A 23843-nucleotide genomic window follows, 5' to 3' on the forward strand; every position below is an offset into this window, starting at 1 on the left:
CTCAGCTGGGTTAGGAGTCTTGACCTAGCCTAATGTGTTTTGTATTGATCTCACGACCGTTCGTATTCAATTAGACGCCGACGATAACGGTGTTTAATTATTTGCATAATCTATACATCAATACATTTAAATAAAATTGAAGTGTCTGTGATATCATGTAATACCTGTTACTTTCAAGAGCTTATTTATGACACTAAAACATATCGAGATTTTTTTTTTAATTTTCGCCTGTCTGTATTTCTGTTCGTCCAGGATAATCTCTAGAATGACTAGACCGATTTTAATGGGACTTTCACTGGAAGATAGAGAAGGTTTAGGAACAATATACAGGTTATTTTTAATCCCGAAAAATTTATGGTTCTCGCAGGGTTAGTGAAAAACAGAATTTCTTGCGTATGAAGTCGCGGGCGTTCGCTAGCAATTTATTATGCCATCTCTAACGCACGATTTACATAAATATGTTTGTATATACAATTACGTTTGAATGCGATCTCTCTGGCATAGTTAGAGATAAAGTTAACCGAGTATGCTTTCTGGCATGATGTATTTATTTGGAACAGTTTATTTTTAAGAATATTTTCCAAATCTTTTATTTCTTAATTCTTTTGTTTGGGCGTAAAAAGAGTTAGGAGTATAACGACAAAAGACCAACGATCGTGATCGAACCTATGAGCTCTCGGTGAAGGTCCGACCGCATTGCCGCAGAACCATTGAGGATGGCAATGATTAGGGGACTCCTATTGATTGCGGGGCTATGGGCACTTACCCATAGTTCCATGCCAGAGTCCCACAACCAACCTTTATACATATACTAGCTGACGCCGCGCGCTTTCACCCGCGTGGTTCCCGTTCCCGTAAGAATATGGGGATAATTTATAGCCTACAGCCTTCCTCGATAAATGGGCTATCTAACAATGAAAGAATTTTTCAAATCGGACTAGTAGTTCCTGAGATTAGCACGTTCAATCAAACAAACAAACAAACTTTTCAGCTTTATAATATTAGGTACTCGTATAGATTTAAAAAAGTAAATGTTTCAAGAAATCTGAATTTTAGATATATCGTGGGGTTGGCCTAGAAAAGCTACACTTCAAGTTCTCGGCTAAGATTTCCTATGCGCATTTTCTACCATCTTGTAAAATTGAAAAACGGTTGAATTCAGTTTTTTTACAGTACCTAACTCGGTTCTCCCGGTTACCGGTTCTCTCAGTTTAATCAAAATTTTTGTATGTCAACAGATACAAAAATTTTGATTAAATACTTTTTTGTTGCAAATCTAAGTCGAGAATTTGTATAGTTAAGGTTTTCTAGGCAACTCTCACATCATATCCAAAATTCAGTTTTCTCGGTACATTTGATTTTCAAAGCCGTATATTCTGACGTAATACCTGTATATAATCTTGATGACAGCCAAAAACTAACTTGTTGAATAAAAAAAAAACACCAGATGGTAATGACATTGGCTTGGCAGAGTACAAGTTCGGTTGTGGTAGGTACAACAAAAAGCGCCCGCATATTAAGTACATAACAACGTATGCACGCAGTGCACGCGACTTGCACCTCTGCACCTGAAGTAATACACCTGTGTGCAAACAACGCGTTTGGTAATGTGCAAGCTGTAATCTAAACTTGAAATTCAAGGACGAAGTTAAAAAACGCCGAAAAAAATTCAAGACAGTGCATCCATACGCCATAATGCAAGTGCACGGTCGGTACATTTTGTGTTAGTCGGTTTGAGCGGTTTTGATACTTTATGTTTTGTTTTTAAGATATATTAATTACTAGCGACTTCGTTCGCTTGCAATTCATTTTTTCACAAATCAAAGTATGTGTATAATCCAGAGCCTCAATAGCTCAACGGTAAGAGCGCTCGGACTCATCACAGGGATAATGATTCGAACCCCGCCTCGTTGGTCTATTGTCGTACCCACTCCTAATACAGTCTTTCCCGACTAGTCGGAGGGAAATAGGAATATTGGTCATATTTAAAAGATATGGTAAATATTCTTTAAAAAAAAAAACGTAAAATCTATATCCATTCCAAATTTCAGCCAAATCGGTTCAGTAGTAGCGGCGTTAAAGAGTAACAAAGATCCGTACAAACTTTCGCTTTTATAATATTAGTAAAAAAAAAAAAATTTCCTCCCCTTTTTATTCCCAATACATTGTATCCATAAATCTTACCTTGAACATACTTGATAAATGATAGACTTTAATAAAAAACATTTGTGACATTTTTAAAATTCTTGTAACACATTGTTTTATATTTGACCCCTTTTAAACCTCTAGTGATGGATTTTAAATCTCATTATATTACTAAAATTCATAACTATAACTTTATAAAAAAGGTTTTTCCATACTCAATTACGCCACTTTTAATTATTATCGCCAAAACACATTGGTGTTAAATCGAATGGATCTTAAAACAATATGTATTCAAAAATAAATGTTTTCGGACAATGTTTTTATGTAAATTTCATACATAATGTATATGTATTGAAGTATTTAAAAGCAAGCTTCAATAATTTATGTTAATGATGCTTTATAATAATATAAAAAATGTACATTATATGAAGTACCCCCGAATTATATTACTGTAGGTTAAAAACAACAAGTATCTAAAAGGGTCAGCGGTTGTTCACTGCAGTTCGCAATGTCACCCCGTCCGAGTTCAATGCTCAAGATCAGGAGAAAGGGCTCGTATTTAGGGAATTTTATTATACCATACCATACATATACTTTTTCGGATATTTATTACCTTTAAAACTTTTAGTAACTCGCTTATTGCGGCAAATTAAATTTGTTTCGGATGATCGAAATTAATTCGTAATTATAGTGGTATTTAGTTTAAATTTTCTTACAATATTTATTTTTCCCACCAGGTGGACTGACGACATCAAGCGAGTCGCAGGGATTCGCTGGATGCAGGCGGCTCAGTATCGTGATGTTTGGAAGTCCCTAAAAAAAGCCTATGTCCTGCAGTGGACGTCCATCGGCTGATATGAATCATATAGGTAGTTAATACGTTGCTTCAATATGCATAAACCAAGCCTAAGGTGTTGTGTCTACACACATCCAATTACAAACAAACACTTTCTTCGAAGAGAACAAGTCTTTCGAAATATTTATTATCTCATTCTTGTGCCTAACAAATTAAATGTAATTGCATCACGTGGCGCATCTAACTGGTACAGATGCTGTTGGAAGGTATTTTCTAAATTAGAGATCTGTACGCTTATTTGATACAATTCAAAAATATTTACATTTTTTATATCTTTTTTATATGTTGATATGGATATAATAGTTAATTAAATAATGATTTTCCATAAAAAATTATCTATATTGTAGATTTTTTTTTGTATGTAACGAATAAACTAAAAACTATTGGACCGATTTGAACAATTCTTTCAGCGATAAAGACTACATTAAAGATGGATAGAAAGATATATTCTTTATTGCACATAAAAAAATCAGGGAGTAAACTAGGCTATATTTTATCCCCGTATTCCCATGGAAATAGGTACTTCAGATTGCCATGGGAATATGGGGTGGTAATGGATGTAACCGCAAGTTAAAAATATATAGACCATGTTCATAAGCAATAACATACATATGAAACGGTTAGAATAATTTTGCAAATGGTTATACTTCCAGAAATAACATTCTACATTATTACTAACCATATTCGGCTCACTGTTGAGCATGAGTGTCCTCTCAGAGTGAGAGGAGTTAGTCCACCACGCTGGTCTAATGCGGATTGACACTTGTAAAAACTACACACACGTAGAGAATAAAGAAAATTCTCAGGTATGCAGGTTTCCTCACGATGTTTTTCCTTTGCCGTTTGGGACATTTGATAATTTAATTTCTTAAAATGCACATATCTGAAAACTTGGAGGTGCATGTCCTGGACCGAATTTGAACATATGCCCTCCTCTCCGAAGGCAGAGCTGATATCCACTGGGCTATCACAGCAGGGCGGCTAATCTATACTAATATTATAAAGCTGAATAGCTTGTTTGTTTGTTTGTTTGTTTGTTTGTTTGATTGTCTGATGACTGCGCTAATCTCAGGAATTACTGGTCCGATTTGAAAAATTATTTCAGTGTTAGATAGCCCATTTATCGAGGAAGGCTACAGGCTATATATTATTCCCGTATTCCTACGGAAACGGGAACCACGTGGGTGAAACCGCGCGGCATCAGCTAGTGTTTTATACGAGTTACATTCTACATACACTTAACATTCTACAATGTTTAAACAGAAATCGGATTCTTTCGATTTATATTCTAAAGTATTTAAATATATATTAGTTTGTATGTGTATAATTTTTAATTGTAGATATTTCGTACTTGAACAAATATGGATTAATTTTCTCAATAGGTTCCGTACAGTACTATCTTAGAGGAGGTATTACCACGCTTCGAATGACCTTAGGAAATTGATGATGAAACCAAGGAGTGAAAGTTAGAAAAAAGTCAATATCACGAAACGGGCCGGGAAGAACATATTTTGGTATCACTTTACGATATATATTACATTTTAAAATGGAGAAAGTAGTCGACCTTGCCTCTTGCATCTTAATTCTTAACTAATCGTGCATTTTTAGATAAAAAACCATAGTGATGTAATAACATTTATAGTCGTGTAGTAACTTATGGGGATTTTATGTGAAGTTGAGATTATCTTGCGTTGATAAATGAATTAATAATCAATAAAAAGCATAGAGTTAATGTAGTTACTTGTGCTTATGTTCATTTGGTAAAGTACTTTTAGTATCTAACATTATAAAGAGGAAAGATTTCATTGTTTGTTTGTTTGAATTGAGCTCCGAAACTATTGAGCCGGTTTGAAAAATTCTTTCCCTGTTGGGAAGCTACACTATCCCCGGATGTTATGTGCTACATTTTATTCCCGTATTCCTACGGGAACGGGAATCACGCGGGTGAAACCGCGCGGCATTTGCTACTCTGTAATAAGGTATATTTATTTTTTTACAAGTTGGTAAATACTTTACACAAGTATTTTAAAAGCTAGAGAAGAATGTTTTTGCTAACATTAACTAATAACTATAAACGAGTACTCTATTTAGTCCAGTAATTTTAGGCATTTTAAACTCCACATAAAATTTTCTACAAGAAATGTATCTTGCATTTTTCTGTCAAATTAACCGTTTTCTAGGTTAACAAATTAAACTGTGTTCACGTTTTGTAACAAGTTTACACAGTAATTAACTAAACAAACCAAGTCTCGGACATCTAACTAGTCTAGTTTTTTTTATTTTTTTTTTATTATTTATAATAGCCCTTCACTACAATCTCACCTGATGGTAAGTGATGATGCAGTCCAAGATAGAAGCGGGCTAACTTGTTAGGAGGAGGATGAAAATCGACATACCTTTTCCGTTGTACCGGAACGCTAAATCGCTTGCCGGTACGTCTTTGTCGGTAGGGTGGTAACTAGCCACGGTCGAAGCCTCCCACCAGCCAGACACGGACCTGATTGAATCTCAATGGGCCCAGCCGGGGATCGAACCCAGGACCTCCGTTTTGTAAATCCACCACTGCAACACGGAGGCCGCCAAAATCTAACTTCTAGAATCTAGATTACAACTAATCACAGATCTCTATGTTTTCACGAATTTCATTCAGAGAAGTGATTGTACTTATGTATCTTTTGTTCAGTTTACTTTGAAGTATATTAAATTCAACATTACACTCTTTAACTTGTATTATTGCAAAAATCGTACTTTTGTCCTCTCCCAACCTGTTGTAGAGTGCATTGCCCCATACATTACTACCCAAATTTTAAATTGGTCTGCTTTCTTACTCACGCTCGCGTCATATCCGTTAGTGTAAAAGAGTCAGAGATACGAAATAAATTGTTTAGGCACTGTGCGTCGGTTTAAAATTGCTCTCTTATTGAAGTGCAATGGTTCAGACATTAAGGCAGGTTATGTTTAAGGTCATAAGAGTTGTCGTAGGCTTAGATATGTGACGATTCTGACGTATGATTTGGTTCCACTCATCGTCTTGTGAATTCTTCTGTTCTTTGATTACTCTAACATATTCTGAGGTAGTGGCTTAACATCTTCCCACTTAAAGTTATGTATTACTTTCCACTATTCTTATGTTCAGTCGACAATTGTGGAAAATCTATTCTCATATCTCTGAATGAAAAATTACAAGTTAAATAAAAAAACGGTAGAATCCCTTTTACCAATTATTTTGGTACCTAAAACAAAATCATTTCACTCCCTACAAAAAAAAATGTTATAGCAATTAAATATCACTTAAAGATAAGTGCCGAAAAACAGCGGGTACCTACCCTCATAACACAAGAGGAACTAAGAAATGTAACTTAGATTAGACTCAAACTCAGTGAAAGAGTTTATTTAATTAATTATTATTTTGTTTAGTTTACAAACATGGTTTTTTGTTAATTTAGTGTTCATAACTTTTCATATTAATTTTATTTTAATATTTTACCTAATACTAAAGCCATACTCGAGGATATTTATCAACAAACAAATTAAATATGAGGGTACAAATCGCTAGTCATTTCACTAATAATAATAATTATAATTAACTTGTTCTTAAATTAATGAAAATAAATGTGATTTAGCTTAAAACAATTTCATATAGCTAACATATTTTAAATAATATTTTCTAATAAAAATACATAATTTACCTACAACAAAAAGTTATGAAATGACATGCGTTTTCTACCCCCATTTCTAATTTGTTTGGTAGTAACCAGTACTCTCGAGGAGTACTGGTTACTATATGGTATGGCTTTAGTATAATAATAATTATTACCAGTGTTCGTTATCAACCCATATTCGGCTCACTGCTGAGCTCGAGTCTCCTCTCAGAATGAGAGGGGTTAAGCCAATAGTCCACCACACTGGCCTGATGCGGATTGGCAGACACACGCAGAGAATAAATAACATTCTCTGGTATGCAGGTTTTCTCACGAAGTTTTCCTTCACCGTTTGAGGCACATGATTTAATTTCTTAAAATGCACACATTTGTCGACTGAAAAGTTGGAGGTGCATGCCCCGGACCGGATTCGATACTACGATATTAGTGTACCTTGTGAAATTCAAATGATGATAAATAGGTATATACTTGTAGATCAAAACTTTAACAACTTCGTTCCTATAATATGGATATATTTATTTTTGCATTAAGTATAAATTGTCCTGTTGAAAAGAGGCGATGAGAGCCATCTATACATAAACTTGTAAACCTCGGGGAGGCAACAATTGGTTTAGCTTAGAAGGAGTGCTTCGCTTACTCCCGTGCATTCAGAGGTTCAGAGACAATGCAAGAGAGGGCGTAATTCATTATTCGTTTTATTATAAAGATATTTTTGTGTTGAGTATAACGTCTCTCTGATAATCATTTAATTCTTTGAAAAAGGTAAGTTATAAATAAAAAATTGGATTTTTACCAAAACATAAAACAGATTTCTAATAATAAGATGTTAAATATTTCTAATGATACTAATACAAATTGATCTTTATAAATAACCAACGTATGTAATAATACAAAAAATATCATAACTTCTTTATGATATTATCCTTAAAATGATTTATCGTATTCTAAAAAAAAAATACTTTGTTAAGCTTATAGCTTAGGGCTTAACTAGGTACTAACTACTACAAAATGTTCTTAGGTTTTTGTGACAAGCTAGACTTGAAGTAGACATTCTTGGTGGACCTATAGAAGATGAGTTAACAATTTAACTAAGCTGAATATATTTTTTTCAGGCTTTTTGTTTTAGGCTTTTCTTAAGAATGCGATTAAGATTATTTTAATTTCATGCAGTATTCCATGTATAACGAAATCGCGGTCGCGTCCTCGTTGGGCCAGTGGTTATGTCGCTTCGGTCCTAGGTTTGAGTCCTAGATCGGTATATGGAATATTGAGCGTTTCTGTCTTCCAAGAAACTTTCAATATAAATGCCAGCTGTGAGTAGCCAGTAAGCTTTACTCGTACATTCTCGAAAATAAGTTAAGCTGCCGCTCCCAGTTTTTACCTTTATCATATAACTAGCGGACGCCCGCGACTTCGTCCGCGTGGAATTCAATGTAAACTTTCAAGCCCTATTTCACCACTATAGGTTTAATTTTAAAATTTTTTGAATCACATTATATTTCGTATTTGTTTTATGATTTATGAACAAATTTTTAAAACTGTAACTCTAATAATGAAGGACTTTCCATACAAACTTTCAACCCTATTTTTATTTTATTTTCGCAATAAAAAGTTTCCTATAACCTTCTCCGTATTATGGTCTTCCGTGCAAATTTCATTTGAATTAATTCAGTAGTTTCGGCGAATAACAAAAAACACGGACAGACAAAAAAATCGAAAAAATTATTTTTTGCTTTAGTATCGATTATATAATGCCCCTCAACAAAAAATTTCAAAATATCTTCAATGTACAGAATGTACAAAATGTACAGATTCTAGATGGCGCTGGCGTCCTTTATGCCACGCGAACGTTTGGTGTTACAAATTATATAATTAAAATCTCAAATTGCGAATAAATGTATAGAATTCTACCAGTTTCATTATAAATATAGATAGTGATCGTAGCAGACAAATAATAACACCCTCAGAAGTTAGGCCGCTAACCTGCGTTAGAGAAGCGTTGTGGGTCTAAGCTCTATATCCTAAGGATCTCCATAAGTAAGAGCGCCAGTAAAAGATGAACGTGCGGGTATCCGCCATCATTTTAATTAACATAACAGTTAAGCGAGGATTATACTTATCTGACGTGTCGTGTCGTGACGCATGAGAACAGAATCGGTATCATTTTGTATGACAACATTTACACTTATGTGCCGTGACATGTTGTGATGGCTGATGTGTTGCATTTTGACAGCCTCCGTGGCGCAGTGGTATACGCAGTGGACTTACAAGTCGGAGGTCCTGGGTTCGATCCCCGGCTGGGCCGATTGAGGTTTTCTTAATTGGTCCAGGTCTGGCTGGTGGGATTCTTTGGCCGTGGCTAGTTACCGCCCTACCGACAAGGACGTACCGCCAAGTGATTTAGCGTCGTGTAGAAACCGAAAGGGGTGTGGATTTCATCCTCCTCCTAACAAGTTAGCCCGATTCTTTTTTTTTTTACAAGTTAACCCTTGACTTCAATCTCATCTGATGGTAAGTGATGATACAATCTAAGATAGAAGCGAGCTAACATGTTAGGAGGAGGATGAAAATCCTCGGTTCCTTCTTTCGGTTTCTACACGACATCGCAACGGAACGCAAAATCGCTTGGCGGTACGTCTTTGTCGGTAGGGTGGTAACTAGCCACGGCCAAAGCCTCCCACCAGCCAGACCTGGACCAATTAAGAAAACCTCAACTGGCCCAGCTGGGAATCGAACCCAGGACCTCCGTCTTGTAAATCCACCGCGCGTACCACTGCGCCACGGAGGTCGTCAAAATCGATTCCATCTTAGATTGCATCATCACTTACCATGAGGTGAGATTGTAGTCAAGGGCTAACTTGTAAAAATTTAAAAAAAAATCATATAAGATGTATGATACCGATTCTGTTTTGACGCGTCACGACACGACACGTCAGAAAAATATGACTCCGTCTGAAATTTCATGTAAAAAACACAAAGTCGAGTACATTTGTGGCGCGCACCCGAAATTAATATTTCTCTCCAACGTTCATTCGCACATACAAAGTATTTACTAACACAAGCACTCAGCCGACACACAGAAAGAAAAAGTATACAAAAATATACAAAAAGCTTTTCCCAAGAATAAGCAGGACGGCGGATCTTATTTTTCTCGCGGACTTTTCAGTCGCTCCCGGGTAGTGGAGGTGGGGGCGACCCCCTCTCTCGCCACCCCCTGCAATAATACTGCGTCACTATTTTGCGCCATTACCTACACTCGCTTCCTATTCTATAAGTAGCGCGGTTACTAGAACGTAACTGTACATGTAAAGTTAAGAAAATTATTTTTTGTTTTTTTTTTTATCCTTACATTTATCGAGGGTCTTTTTTATTTAAACAAGTCGAAACTTGGTTATACATACGTAATAAAACCCATTAAACAAGTACGAGATTTTTTTCTTTAAACAAATACAGTATTTCCTACTAGTTTGACGGCCTCCGTGGCGCAGTGGTATACGCGGTGGATTTACAAGACGGAGGTCCTGGGTTCGATCCCCGGCTGGGCAGATGAGATTTTCTTAATTTGTCCAGGTCTGGCTGGTGGGAGGCTTCAGCCGTGGCTAGTTACCACCCTACCGGCAAAGACGTACCGCCAAGCGATTTAGCGTTCCGGTACGATGCCGTGTAGTAACCGAAAGGGGTGTGGATTTTCATCCTCCTCCTAACAAGTTAGCCCGCTTCCATCTTAGACTGCATCATCACTTACCATCAGGTGAGATTGTAGTCAAGGGCTAACTTGTAAAGAATAAAAAAAAAGTTTCAAACATACAGGTTATATTCCAAGTATAAAGCAATAAAAAATAGGCGATTATAAGTCAAAGTCAAAGTTCATATAAGGCTTAGTTTACAAGCACTTTCTAAACGTCAGATAATAATACTATTAGATAATGGTGATAATAATTGGTCAAAAACTTAAAATTAAAGTTACGAGGGTTTCTAACGCGCCCAAGGTATATGGAACTACAAGTATCCTTCTTAAAATATATTAGATACCGGATCATATCTTTCTGTTAAAATATTAATAATTTATATTATTAATAATTTTATTAAAATATAATGAAATACCTCTGGCAAAATATGGCAAATAATCCGTCTCAGTCTCGAAGTCAAATGACTTATAATAAATTAATCTTTCTTATCAGGGAGACTCGTACTCAGTAGCGATTCAATGATGGGTTAGTGAACATTAGAACCAGGAATCTTAAGTAACGTAAAAACTTATAAAAATTCCGTTAACGTATAAAATTTTCCGTAACACGTTACGTTCTACGTCTCCAGGATTCAAATACATAGCGCTATGTGGAGCACTCTATACATAGTGCTGAATGCGAGACTGTTCCAACTTTTACATTGCAACCTCGCTTGTAGAATTTCATCTTCTATATTAAACTGCTCGCAATTACTGAATTTAATTGCAATCACACTAATATTATAAAGTAATCACACTATATATAAATGTTTATTTCTCTTTTGCGCTGAGGCTACTGAAGCGATTTGGCTGAAATTTGGAATGAAAATGGATTTTTTTCTGGATGAACACATAAGCTTTTCATGCCGAAAAAATCCAGGGTTCCCGCGGGATTTGTGAAAAATTTAATTCCACGTGGATGAAGTAGCGGTTGTCCGCTAGTATAATAATAAAAATACGGTTTTAAAAACAATTTAATTGATCAAATAAAATGGAAGATACTCTTTTTTTATTCTATCTTGGATGAGGCACGGGTATATTCTATTCGTACCTCAAACGGTTTTATGCAGTTTAGTACCGGAACGCTAAATCGTTCGGCGGTACGTCTTTGCCGGCAGGGTAATTACCTGACCTGAGCCAAGTTTGGAATTAAAAAATCCTAAACAGGTCCGAGCTGGGAATCTAACCCAGGATCTCTCTGTTGAGAACCAAAGCACTACCAACTGCGCAGGAGCGTTGACTGGTAGATATTTTTTTTTTCAAACGCTCTTGTCTGTGGTCTCACCTGTAGACTGTAGTAAGTGACGACAATAACATAAAATTGAAAATTTTGAAAAACCTTTAATTTTTTTCATGTTATATTCTCGATCAAGTAATCAATATTCTCTTCCAGTGCGCTTTCATTTGAGACCCTACTCGAGTATATTTGCAGACATTAGGTTATTCCCCACTTTCACATACCACAACTTTTAAACGGCTCAACCGATTTTCATCAAACATATCTAAGAATATTCGCACATAAGTCAACTTTAATACAAAAAAACTATATTAAAATCGCTTCATCCGTTCGGGAGCTATGGTGCCACAGACAGACTGACAGACAGACAGACACGTTTAACTTATAACAACCCACTTTTTGCTTCGGGGGTCATAATTATATCATAATTATGCCACTAATATAGAACAGTGCCACAAAGAGAATTTAGAAAACCGGTCTTTGAAACTTTCAAATCAAGACAAATCTTACCTCTGTAACATTAATAAATAAATAATAAAATGAACACACAAAGCTTCATTGAGCTTACAGTCTCTGCTATACATAGATATAAACAATTTCCTTTAATTTCAATATGTACCTACCTGTATTTACGAGTATGACAGCCATTATGCGGTGAAAATGGCAATGTAAACGATAATTTAGCGAAACTATGCATCGCCTAACAATATCGGCGCGGAACGCAAATTATTGACAATCGATATACGCGTCGATTATACCGAGAGGACACAGAAACTTTTGTGGGGGTGTTTGATCATTGAGTAAGTCTATTTTTTATCTTCTATATTAAACTGTTGGTAATTACTGAATTTAATTTGTAATAACTCATTAAACAACTTAGCCCTTAACTGCGATCACATCTGATGTTAAGTGATGAATTATTCTAAGGTGGAAGCGGGCTTTCTTCTTTCTTTGGTTTGCACTTGCCTGCCTGTCAACTGGATATGGCCCAGTAGCGGCGTAGCGTGCCTTGGAGGGGCCCTGTATCAAAATTAGTTGGGGGCCCCAAATTAAGGGTAAATAGAATAGACTTGACACAAAAAAAACAAAAATGCTCACTTAAAGTAAATATGACAGTGACAACTATAAGATGTTTCCAACTTTTGGGCGCACTCTAATCCAGGGAAAAAAAGAGATTGTGGATTACCTACATTTTACTAATTTTTGCTTCTACACGTAAGGGGCCCCTGTACTCCGGGGGCCCCATATCTTTGATACGGCTGATACAGCGGTAGCTACGCCCCTGATATGACCTCTGCCTTCGATTTAGAAATTGTAGGTTTAAATCCGGTCGGGGGCATGCATCTCCAACGTTTTAGTTAGGTGCATTTTAAATACCACTTGTTTCAAACGGTGAAGGAACAACAGTTAGAGCAAGATACCTGAGAATTTTCTTAATTTAAAACCAAAATCTTAGAACAACTTAGGGACCGCTTAGGGACCTGTAAAAGAAATTATTTCCCTTCCGGCGTCTCTATTCAAGGCTTGGTAGCCTCATCAATGGAATACATCAACATTTAATTGTAATTCCTAGATAGAGGCCTAAAAAGGATAAGGAGCAGACTCAGGAGACATCAACTCTACGTCATGACGTATGACGTCGTGTTCAAACGCCTTCGTCTATTGGTTGGTTGTCACCACTAAGTTACTATATATTCAAGTTATAAAACACCTCCTTTAAAAACGCCACGTGCTCTTGCATCTCAAGCTTTAATACTACTGTAATACTAGTTGTCGGGTGTATATACAATCTGTGATAAGGAATTCAATAAGCAATTCAAAGCTAGAACCTACGCTTGATATGAGAATTGACGATCTACGTTGTTCTTTGAGAATGATAAGAGATCTGTGATTGGAACTGTCTAATAATGGTAGGCGTCCACAGATCCGCATCGTACGTATTGGATGCATCGTATATAACGGATTTTTAATTTCACGGTAGATTCCTGCGAACTGTACGATACGGATCAGCGGACGCACTTGCATGAGTTTCTATAAAAAAAATATCCCGCCCTAATGGATGCACTTCGAGCCTTTTGGAACCTAAGACTACTTTCACAGACTGTATCATTAACATAACTTATAAAAAAAAATTTAACCCTCCCGCATTTTTTCCGACATTTGAGTGTCCAAGCAACCGGTGGTCAGGGCTCCAGAGTGAGGAACCTCCTCACATTACGCGCCGTTTCAAGAATCACTGCCTTCTGTATCCATCTCTTGATTCAACAGTTAAACGAAAGCTTTTTAAGATGTTGGTGGAAGCTTTTCGCTATAAGACCATTGACTGAAACAACTATCGGAATAATAATAGTTGACTCAACATTCCACATGGAGGTAATCTCGTGAGTCCCAGTATTTTGATACTTTTTCCTTTTCAGCTTTAACCAGATTATCGTCATGTGGAATAGTGATATCAACAAAACTCTCATTATTCTTACAGAATACAATTTTATTTAGTTGCTATTAAGTCAAACTTTGCAGCACTATTAGAACGAATAGTTCGTTAGTAACAAACTTTCGGGTTCGCCAATAATCTACAGTAAAATGCTATGGATGCAATCCTTTATTATGCTATAAACTCTAGTTTAACATATCCCGTTTGTTTACTTAATGTAAATTGTGTAGTGTGTGCTTACTCAAAATATTCATGACACATTATGGGCGTAGAATATTATTAGAACGTTGTTACACAGCGTTCTAATACATATTATAAATAACTGATTCAGGAATTCAATTAACAACGGGGGGAATATTTACAAAACAATATGGCAACAACTGGCGGCTATATAAAAGCATAAACAAGAGGCAAACAATGTTAAGCTTTAATAAAACTCCATGAATAGTTATGTATAGGAAATGCAACTATCTGGTCTGAGGACACCTAAGCATACCGTTGCAGATATAGGCTTGGAGACACAAAGTATTTACCACTGAACGAGTTCTGAAACAATTGAAAACGTACGCACGACATCCATTGCGTGTTATCCTCATGTTATTTTAAACTTGTTCTTTGCCACTACGCGATGTACTGTTAGTGGGTATGTGTGTTGGTTAGGTGGTAGTCGATAGGTGAGTCTCGTTTAGGGTGGGTGTGAGGCGACAGTCCTTTGATTCCGGCGAGATTAAACGTGCGGCAGACGGTGGCGCCTCTATCGATTGTTGTTGTAATTACAACGCTATCCTCGCCCAGTCGCAAATGAAATTGTTCGGGGCACAGCCTGCATGGACGTCCGATGTTATTGCAGTTCTCTGGCATATATTTGTACCGTCGCCTTCGATGGCATCTATACTTAGATCTATGTATTGTGCTACGTTGCGGTTGTTAATGCAATTAAACGGTTGATGTGTTCTATGCTATTGGTTGAACTAGATGTGTTTATTCTACCTATTAAGCTATTATGAGTAGGTATTTCAGAAGGATAGTTATAGATAAGTATTTCGTTAGGGTTGCGCAGTTTAAGCAAGACTACTATGATATAGGGTGGGTGAGTATCGACAGAATTTTAAACTTCGTCTTAAAAGCGAATCTAAACCAACCAGCCTTCTAGCCAAGTGGCATGCCTATTTTTTTCTACGATCGCTAACGCTTCGAAAACTAGAAAAATGTATGGGAATGACAGATCTTGATCACGTGAGCGATAGCGATCGTAGAAAAAAAATTGACATGCCACTTGGCTAAAGGGGCAGTTAGCTAATATTTCATCAATTATCTCAGTAAGTCCTAATACGCACTAGAGTTAAAAAAGCGATACGTTAAAACCCATAGCGTTGGCGCTTTTATTTACGTTCTTAATTTAATTCATGGTCTATTTCCAACGCCCAAAATTTAAAATGCAACACTGCCCGATAAAAAAGCGTTGTGTTTTAAAAACGATGTCGTGTGAACATAAAGATACTTGGGAATGCATTTGTTGTATTTGAACGTTTTTTTAACGTCCGTCAAAAAAACTCTCGTGGGCTTATTTAAAGTAATTCAATAAGTCATAATTTGCAATTGTTAATCAGATAATCAAAAATAATCAAGTTATCTAAAACGCTTCCTTATTAGAGATGAGTACCAAATTTATCAAGGTTTTAAAAAAAAATTATTCCCATATGAAAGCAGGAGGCTAGAGAAAAGGCTTGCTAACTCGTACAAGTTCCTTTTGCCATTAAAATTAAGTTAAATTTTTAATGAAGGACTATAATTGAATATTTTTGTAAAGTAAACTACCTGAATCAGCAAACGTTGTTTTACCATATTTTGGGGTGGACCAACCTTATCATTTAATAGAGCAACTGTTGAGTTTCTTGCTGGTATCTTCTCAGCAGAACCTGCCTTGCGAACCGGTGGTAGAATCTTTACAAATAGTCAACTGACGTATCAAAAGTGCATGTATACTCAGCCTACTTGAAATAAATGAATTTTGAATTTAAGGGTACGAAAGATGGTGGCCGATTCGCAGACCTAACCGATTTGCACATAAAATTTCATAAAAATCGATTCAGCCGTTTCTGAGGAGTTTGGTAACAAACATCACGACATGAGAATTTTATTTATTTAACGCCTATAGAACCTTAAGATAGAAGAAAGACGTTATATTATGAAAATTACAACACAGAACAGTGCTACGGATGTAACGACACAATTTTATTTAAATCATTTAACACTAGGCACATGTATAAGGCTGCGTTTGCGGCCAGTTGCCATGTTGCTAGGTCGTCGTTATCAACCCATATTCGGCTCACTGCTGAGCTCGAGTCTCCTCTCAGAATTAGAGGGGTTAGGCCAATAGTCCACCATGCTCAATGCGGATTGGCAGACTTCACACACGCAGAGAATTAAGGAAATTCTGCATATGCAGATTTCCTCGCGATGCTTTTCCTTCACCGTTTAAGACACGTGATATTTAATTTCTTAAAATGTACACAACTTAAAAATTGAAGGTGCATGCCCTGGACCGAATTCGAACCCCTCCGGAATCGAGGGCAGAGATCATATCCACTGACTGGGCTATCACGGCTCTGTTGCTAGGTATATGAGTACTAAATAGTAAATAGAATTTTTTGTATTGTAGTTTTTAGTACAATTAAAATTATGTATGCCTAGTAATAAGTATGGCTATAAAGTTCTTATTATTCTTATTAAGATATACTCAACAATTTACTACCAGACTACTTAAGCACAAAGAAAACTACAGCCTTAAAACCGTTGGTGCAGCTTACGACTGCGCAGTAAGCCCAAACCGGCCACAAATCCACATTCGAATACGAAATACAAATGAAAACGGAGAGAGCAGTCCAATAAAACATTCGTAGCCCCAAACGTAGATACGTTCACGTGACGTAGACGCCTACCCGCCGCGCCTGCGCCCAGCACTCGTACAGAACAAACCGACAGTGCCAATTTCAATTGTAGAAAAAAAAATAACCAATTCGAAATGCAGAAGGCTTCGCGGCGACCAATGGGAGCGCTTACAGTCGTCATGCCGACTGTGTGGGCGGGGCGAATGATATCTAGCATTGGAATGTGCGTTGTATTTGTTTTGCTGGATGCGAAGGCTTTATTGCGCGGTGTTTGAGCCTCTTTCCCCTTGAGGACGACCTCGGCGGAAACCTCGAATCGGATTTGGGATGAGACTTTCACATTATGTACCCGACTCCTTTGCAGCCTACGAAATCGCAATGTAATATTCACAAATGGAATCCATTTAAAACCTACCCCTTAAGCCATGCCTACTGATTTCACCAAAATATGTACAATTGCAACATTCCTTCATATAATCGATTATAACGGTAATTAACTGTATTGTTGCAGTGATTTTAATCAAATGTATTGAGTATAAGCTTATTACTATGAAAGCAATAAGAAGTGTCTTCTCATATATATATAACAGTCGGTATTGATTTTTCGATAGGAAAAAACGAAGGCAACGATCTATGCAGATCTGGAGTGCTCTCGGCACATCAGATGGCACCGGCGGGGCAACCTCCGCAGACAATCGAACGGTGGGGGGGCCCCCCACTGGAGGTCGGAGAACGGCAAAGATTAGAGTTGGCATAATAGATGTACCATTTTATAGGTATAAGACCTACTACAGCTGTTTGTGATTGAGTCTCAGTAAACCAAATGAAATGGAGGTGTCGCGTTTTAGCTGTGAGGTTGTTTCTACATTTTTTTAAACAAAATCATGTACCTATACTAGTTACTTAAGCATTACCAGCCATATCTTTAAAAATAGTAGATTGGATAGCATATGAAATATTTTCTAAAGATTTATTTTTTAATCATTTTAATTTATTGTACAATTTTAATTTCTTAACCGCAAATCTAAAACCAGGTATATTCGCAACTCCTGCCTAGGTATATCCGCAACTCTTGCCTAGGTATATCCGCAACTCCTGCCTAGGTATATCCGCAACTCTTGCCTAGGCACATCCGCAACTGTTGCCTAGGTATATCCGCAACTCCTGCCTAGATATATCCGCAACTCCTGCCTAGTATCCGCAACTCTTGCCTAGGTAGGTATATCCGCAACTCTTGCCTAGGTATATTCGTAACTTTTGCCTAGGTATATCCGCAACTCCTGCCTAGGTATATCCACAATCATTACCTTAAGCTCATACCAAACCGCATTGGAGCACCGTGGTAACTATAACCTCCATCTATACTTAATATTATGAAGAAATAAAATTTGTGGTAGGGTAATCTACTGAACCGATTTAAAAATACTTTTACAAAGAAAAAGCCGCGTTATTTGTGTGTCACAGGCTATATTTTATCCCCGTATTCTCTCGGGAACGGGAACTACGCGGGTGAGACTGCGGGGCGTCGGCTAGTCTTGTATAAAGGAAGGGCTGTTCTTGCAGTAGGGCGTTAAAATAAGCAGGTAATGTAAATAAAATCCCACAACAAGAGCAATATCAAATTCACATCTGCGGCCTTTATCTTTGGTGATATCGACCCGTCGGCGACTTCCCATTCTCGAAGTAAAACACGGCGGGAAGGAAACCGCGGGATAAACCCCACCACCCCCACCCGATCTTTACGTTTCAGGAATAAATATTTCAGAGCGTGTGCTTCGGAAGTTAGAGCTATGTATCGCCCGGCGGTAACAATCCTAGAATGACGAACACATTTTTATATACGACTTGACATGCTTCTTACGACGTTATATCGGAATTTGTGTATAAAATTTTGCACAGTAAAAGGATTTGTTGGGATCACAAATGATCAATATTTAATAAAATTAAATAGTAGCTGTACCTACAGTTTATTTACTTTGCAGTTAAAAAAAATATTGAAATTGTGATTGGACTCTTTACATTTCAGGAATAAGTTCTTCGGAAGTCAGAGTACGGTAATGTATCGATGGTGAAAATCCGAGAATGACGAACACATTTTTATGTACGACTTGACATGCCTCTACATCGTTATTGTTGGATTGTCTGTAAATAATTTTGTATAGTTGGGATCACAAATTATTATCAATAATTGATACAATTTATATATACAATTAATTTACTTTAAATTGAAAACAATTATAGCGTCGGAATATTGTTTGGACGTCTTTAGGTTCAGAAATAAATATTTCAGACCGGGTGCTTTTGACGAACAGACTTTTATGTAGGAACTCGTCGGAGTAGACGTGTTTCTAACGACGTTATTGTCGGAATTTCTGTGTAGATTTTGCACAGTAAAACTATTTGTTGGGATCACAAGTATTTATCAATATTTGATTCTGAATTAGTAGCTACTTTGAACTTAAAACAATCTAAAGGTTGGAACAATGATTGGACTCTTTACGTTTCAGGAATAAATATTTAAGACCATTTGTTTCGGATGACGAACAGACTTTATGAACGAGTTGACATGCTTCTAACGACGTTATTGTCGGAATTTGTATAGAATTTTGTAGGGTAAAAGGATTTGTGTGGGTGTGTGTGTTTGTGTGTGTGTGAAAGAGAGCACAAAACATCTACAACTGACAAAATTGTAGGGAGTTCTTGAACATAAGATCAAGAATTTAAAGCAAGATTTTTATCCTCTATTTGATAATTTGCAAAAATACTTACATGTATTTTAACGTGAAGTTAAAATAGACAACAATAACACAAAATATTAGTTATTCTTTTATGGGTAATTGTATACGTTTTTATAATAAACTCCCACATTAAACCATGGGCATGTCTCTCAATGAGTTAATTTTTTTATTAAAGATCATTTAGACGATAAAAAAGACGCTTGGTATTGTATTGCACTATACAATTGTATACTTAGTTCTAGATAAATTTGTAAAATGGTTATGAATAAAAAAATATACCCTAGCTGAGTTTGCTGTGCGCTTTTCTCGGGCCAAGGTGTATTTGGAACCCTCGTAGTGTTAATTTAAAATTTTAAATCTCCATTATCTCATCATCATCATTATCATCAACCCATATTCAGCTCACTGCTGAGCGCGAGTTTCCACTCAGAATGGCAGACTTCACACACGTCGAGAATTAAAAAATATCTCTGGTATGCAGGTTTTCTCACGATGTTTTCCTTCACCGTTAGACACGTGATATTAAATTTCTTAAAATGCATACAACTGAAAAGTTGGCGGTGCATGCCCCGGACCGGATTCGAACCCACACCCTCAGGAATTGGAGGCAGAAGTCATGTCCACAGGGCTATCACGGCTCTTATTTATCTAATAATATTAAATACCTGACTTAATATATAAAAATTCTTGTAAACTAAGCCCAATTGAAATGAATGAATTTTTACTTCGAGTTACTTCCTTGTGTTACAGCCTCCGTGGCGCAGTGGTATGCACGGTGGATTTACAACGGAGGTCCTGGGCTCGATCCCTGGCTGGGCCGATTGAGATTTTCTTATTTGGTCCAGGTCTGGCTGGTGGGAGGCTTTGGCCGTGGCTAGTTACCACCCTACCGACAAAGACGTACCGCCAAGTTATTTAGCGTTCCGGTACGATGTCGTGTAGAAACCGAAAGGGGTGTGGACTTTCATCCTCCTCCTATCGAGTTAGCCCGCTTCCATCTTAGATTGCATCGTCACTTACCATCAGGTGAGATTGTAATCAAGGGCTAACTTGTAAAGAATAAAAAAAAACACTCGGGTAAAGAGTACAAAGGATTTTTTTTATAAATATTTTGTATCATCTTTTCTCACCTAATGTTGTTGTAACTTTCCAAATTCTGAGCCAATTTTAAGTAAATATACTTTCTCAAACAAACTTTCATCCCCCACGTCTACCTACTCAATTTTCAGGACAAAAATGACTGAAGTCATAACAGAGGTTCGAATTAATCTCACCAAATAGTTTCAGCGTGTTCTGACGACCTCGTGTGTGCTTAGTGCGTGTGTGTTAGTGTTAATGAATACGTTAACGACATAAAAATTTTAATAAAAAAAATTCAACCGACTTCCAACTCAAAAATTAACCTAAACTAAAAAGCAAAAAATAACATCTTACCTATGTACTACCTTCTGATCAGTTTGTAGGCGGTGCCAAGCCAGTGATGTTTTAATTTAAGCCGTTTAAATTACAAAATTTCTGTGGTTCTTTCAGAAACGGCTTTAATTAATATTCAATCATAATCATAGTAGTAGAACCTCCTTTTTGGAAGTCGGTTAAAAATTGCTTGGAAATGAAATGTATTATCAACATGACTGGCTACTTATGTATATACCTATTGTTAAATGGTGATAAACTAAAAAAGAATAAACCTGGCTGAGTTTGTTGTGGGCTCTTCTCAGACCAAGGCGCATTTGGGACCCACGTAACTTTAATTAATTAAATTAATTTTCATATAATTATTATCACCATTATCTCAAGTACCTGACGTTTCGAAAGAGTTTGTAAACTAAGCCTATTTGAAATAAATGAATTTTGATTTGATTTGATTTGGTTTACAATCATTGGCGTAGCGTGCCTTGGAAGGGCCCTGTATTAAAATTAGTTGGGATGCCCAAATTAAGGGTAGGTAAATATTTATCACAAAAGGAACAAAAATGATAGCTTAAAAGAAATATGACAGTGACTTAACCTATGTGTTCCAACTTTTGGACGCACGCTTAAAAAAACCTTTTTTTATGGACTACCTACATTTTACAAATTTTTGAATTCACACGTAAGGGTCCCCGGCCCCTATTGATACGGCGGTAGCTACGCTCCTGTTTACGCCTAGAGGTTCTGGGTACGATCCCAAATTTTTAACTAGACTAAGTATGGCTGAGGTCAGGTCAGGTATTTTTTTCTTGTAAGGCTTTCGCTTAACAACAAGTTAAGCCCCATTGATTGAGAAGGTCTAAGTTAATACAACTCTATACAACACAAAGCTTAGACGTAAGTATATAGCAGAAAACAAGGACTTTCATAATTATTTTCAAAGGAATCAAAGTAAAAGGTACTGTTTTTTAGGCTACCGTACGTCTGAGTACAAAACGGAACTCTTATAGGATCACTCCGTGTCCGTTCGTCCGTCTGTCATAGTAAACAAAAATAAATGTTTTTATATCATTATCTGTGACCCAAACACAGATGTTAGCTAAATCGATACGAAATCTGACTAGAGCGGTAACTTTTGCTAAATATATATATTTTTTTATAATAATCATCATTATCATCATATCAACCGATGGACGTCCACTGCAGGACACAGGCCTTTTGTAGAGACTTCCAAACATCACGATACTGAGCCACCTGCATCCAGCGAATTTTTGTAATACCTATATGTAAATAGTTTCCCATTTATTTTAGAAAATCGACGATCCTTGTCGTAATTTGTATTTTAACTTAATAAATACCCACGGGTCAAGGACAGATCATATTACTACATTTTGTGTAATACGATAAACCACTGTTTATTCAATTATGTCTATTGGTTAATCTCCGTAACTTTCTTAAACGCTCACCTATTTTTGTTAAGCGGATATACTCGTACTTACTGGAGTTTAGTTGTTTATTGCTTTTGTTATAATATTGGTTAAAAATAAGTAATATAGTATAAAAGTAAAGTAAGTATCAAAAATATTTTATAAATGTGATTTTGACATGAAATTGATTTTTAGGTAACACTAGCTGACCCAGTCAAGCTTCGCTTTGACTTTAGTGCACTTCTTCCATACCCTTACCTACCCTACTCCAACCCTACACCTACCCTACCTCTACTCTACCCCTACCCTACCTCTATCCTATTATTTATGTTATTTTTATTAGATAACATAATCATTTAGATAATTTACGAGTAGGTATTTATGATTTAAGAAATTTAAAAACTTCATGCCATTCAAAATTTCACCAGACAGAGCAATATTAAAACTTTAAATTCACTTATTTTTATTCAGGAGAAGTCGCTATAAACGACCCTGGCATATTTTAAAAACTCTTCTAACGAATGTAATCTAATGTGTTATAAATAAAGTAATTTTAAAAACAAAAAATTACGTTAATGTTTTAAAAAAAAAGTAGTTTACATACCTATAAAAAATAATGCAGAACAACAGTCTAACATATATTAGCTGTAGACAGACACACACTCACAATATTAATTAAATCACTAATTATAAAGAGTTGACTATAGACGAGCTAGGAATATATTGATCACCGCGAATGCTAAGCGCGTAAATGAATTACTCCGATGAATATCGTTTATAGACTATAGTCGTAGGCTGTAGAGAAATACGCAACAAATCTGATTACGTTATTCAATGCCAGTTCACCAATTAGTGACGGCCAAGTCATAGAAATACTACGTTTGCAGATCTGCGTCGTTGTTTTAGGGTTACGTGTTAGTCGCCGTAGATGTTACTTTATGGGATTACTAGCCGCGCGGTTTTACCCGCGTGGTTCCCGTTCCCGTAGGAAAACGGAGATAATATATAGCCTATAGCCTTCCTCGATAAATGGGCTATTTAACACTGAAAGAATTTTTCAAATCGGACCAGTAGTTCCTGAGATTAGCGCATTCAATCAAACAAATAAGCTCTTTAGCTTTATATATATTACTATAGAAGTATAGATAAAAGCCGAATAGCGAAAACCTAGCTGTTCCAGTGGTTTCGGAGCCTATTCGTAAAACACAAAAAAATCTCAGTTTGGATCGTGCGTTGCAAGAACCAGCTCATAACTAAGGGCCCCGTATGGGTTCGAAACTAGTCGGGCATACTTTGAAGTTGTATCAAGTGAGTTT

The 23843-nt window shown here is 36.5% G+C and overlaps 1 protein-coding gene across 1 annotated transcript in view; it reads right to left on the minus strand.

The window, feature by feature from the left end:
- Nucleotides 1-23243, minus strand: part of LOC112044720 (juvenile hormone acid O-methyltransferase) — a 38729-nt gene extending 15486 nt beyond the window's left edge. The window contains exon 1 of the mRNA XM_024080675.2: nucleotides 23132-23243. The gene's annotated coding sequence lies outside the window, so the exon portion shown is untranslated. The remainder of the gene's footprint in view (nucleotides 1-23131) is intronic.
- Nucleotides 23244-23843: the final 600 nt, after the last annotated feature.

This window comes from Bicyclus anynana, chromosome 9 (genome assembly GCF_947172395.1).
Source record: "Bicyclus anynana chromosome 9, ilBicAnyn1.1, whole genome shotgun sequence".
NCBI classification, from domain to species: domain Eukaryota; kingdom Metazoa; phylum Arthropoda; class Insecta; order Lepidoptera; family Nymphalidae; genus Bicyclus; species Bicyclus anynana.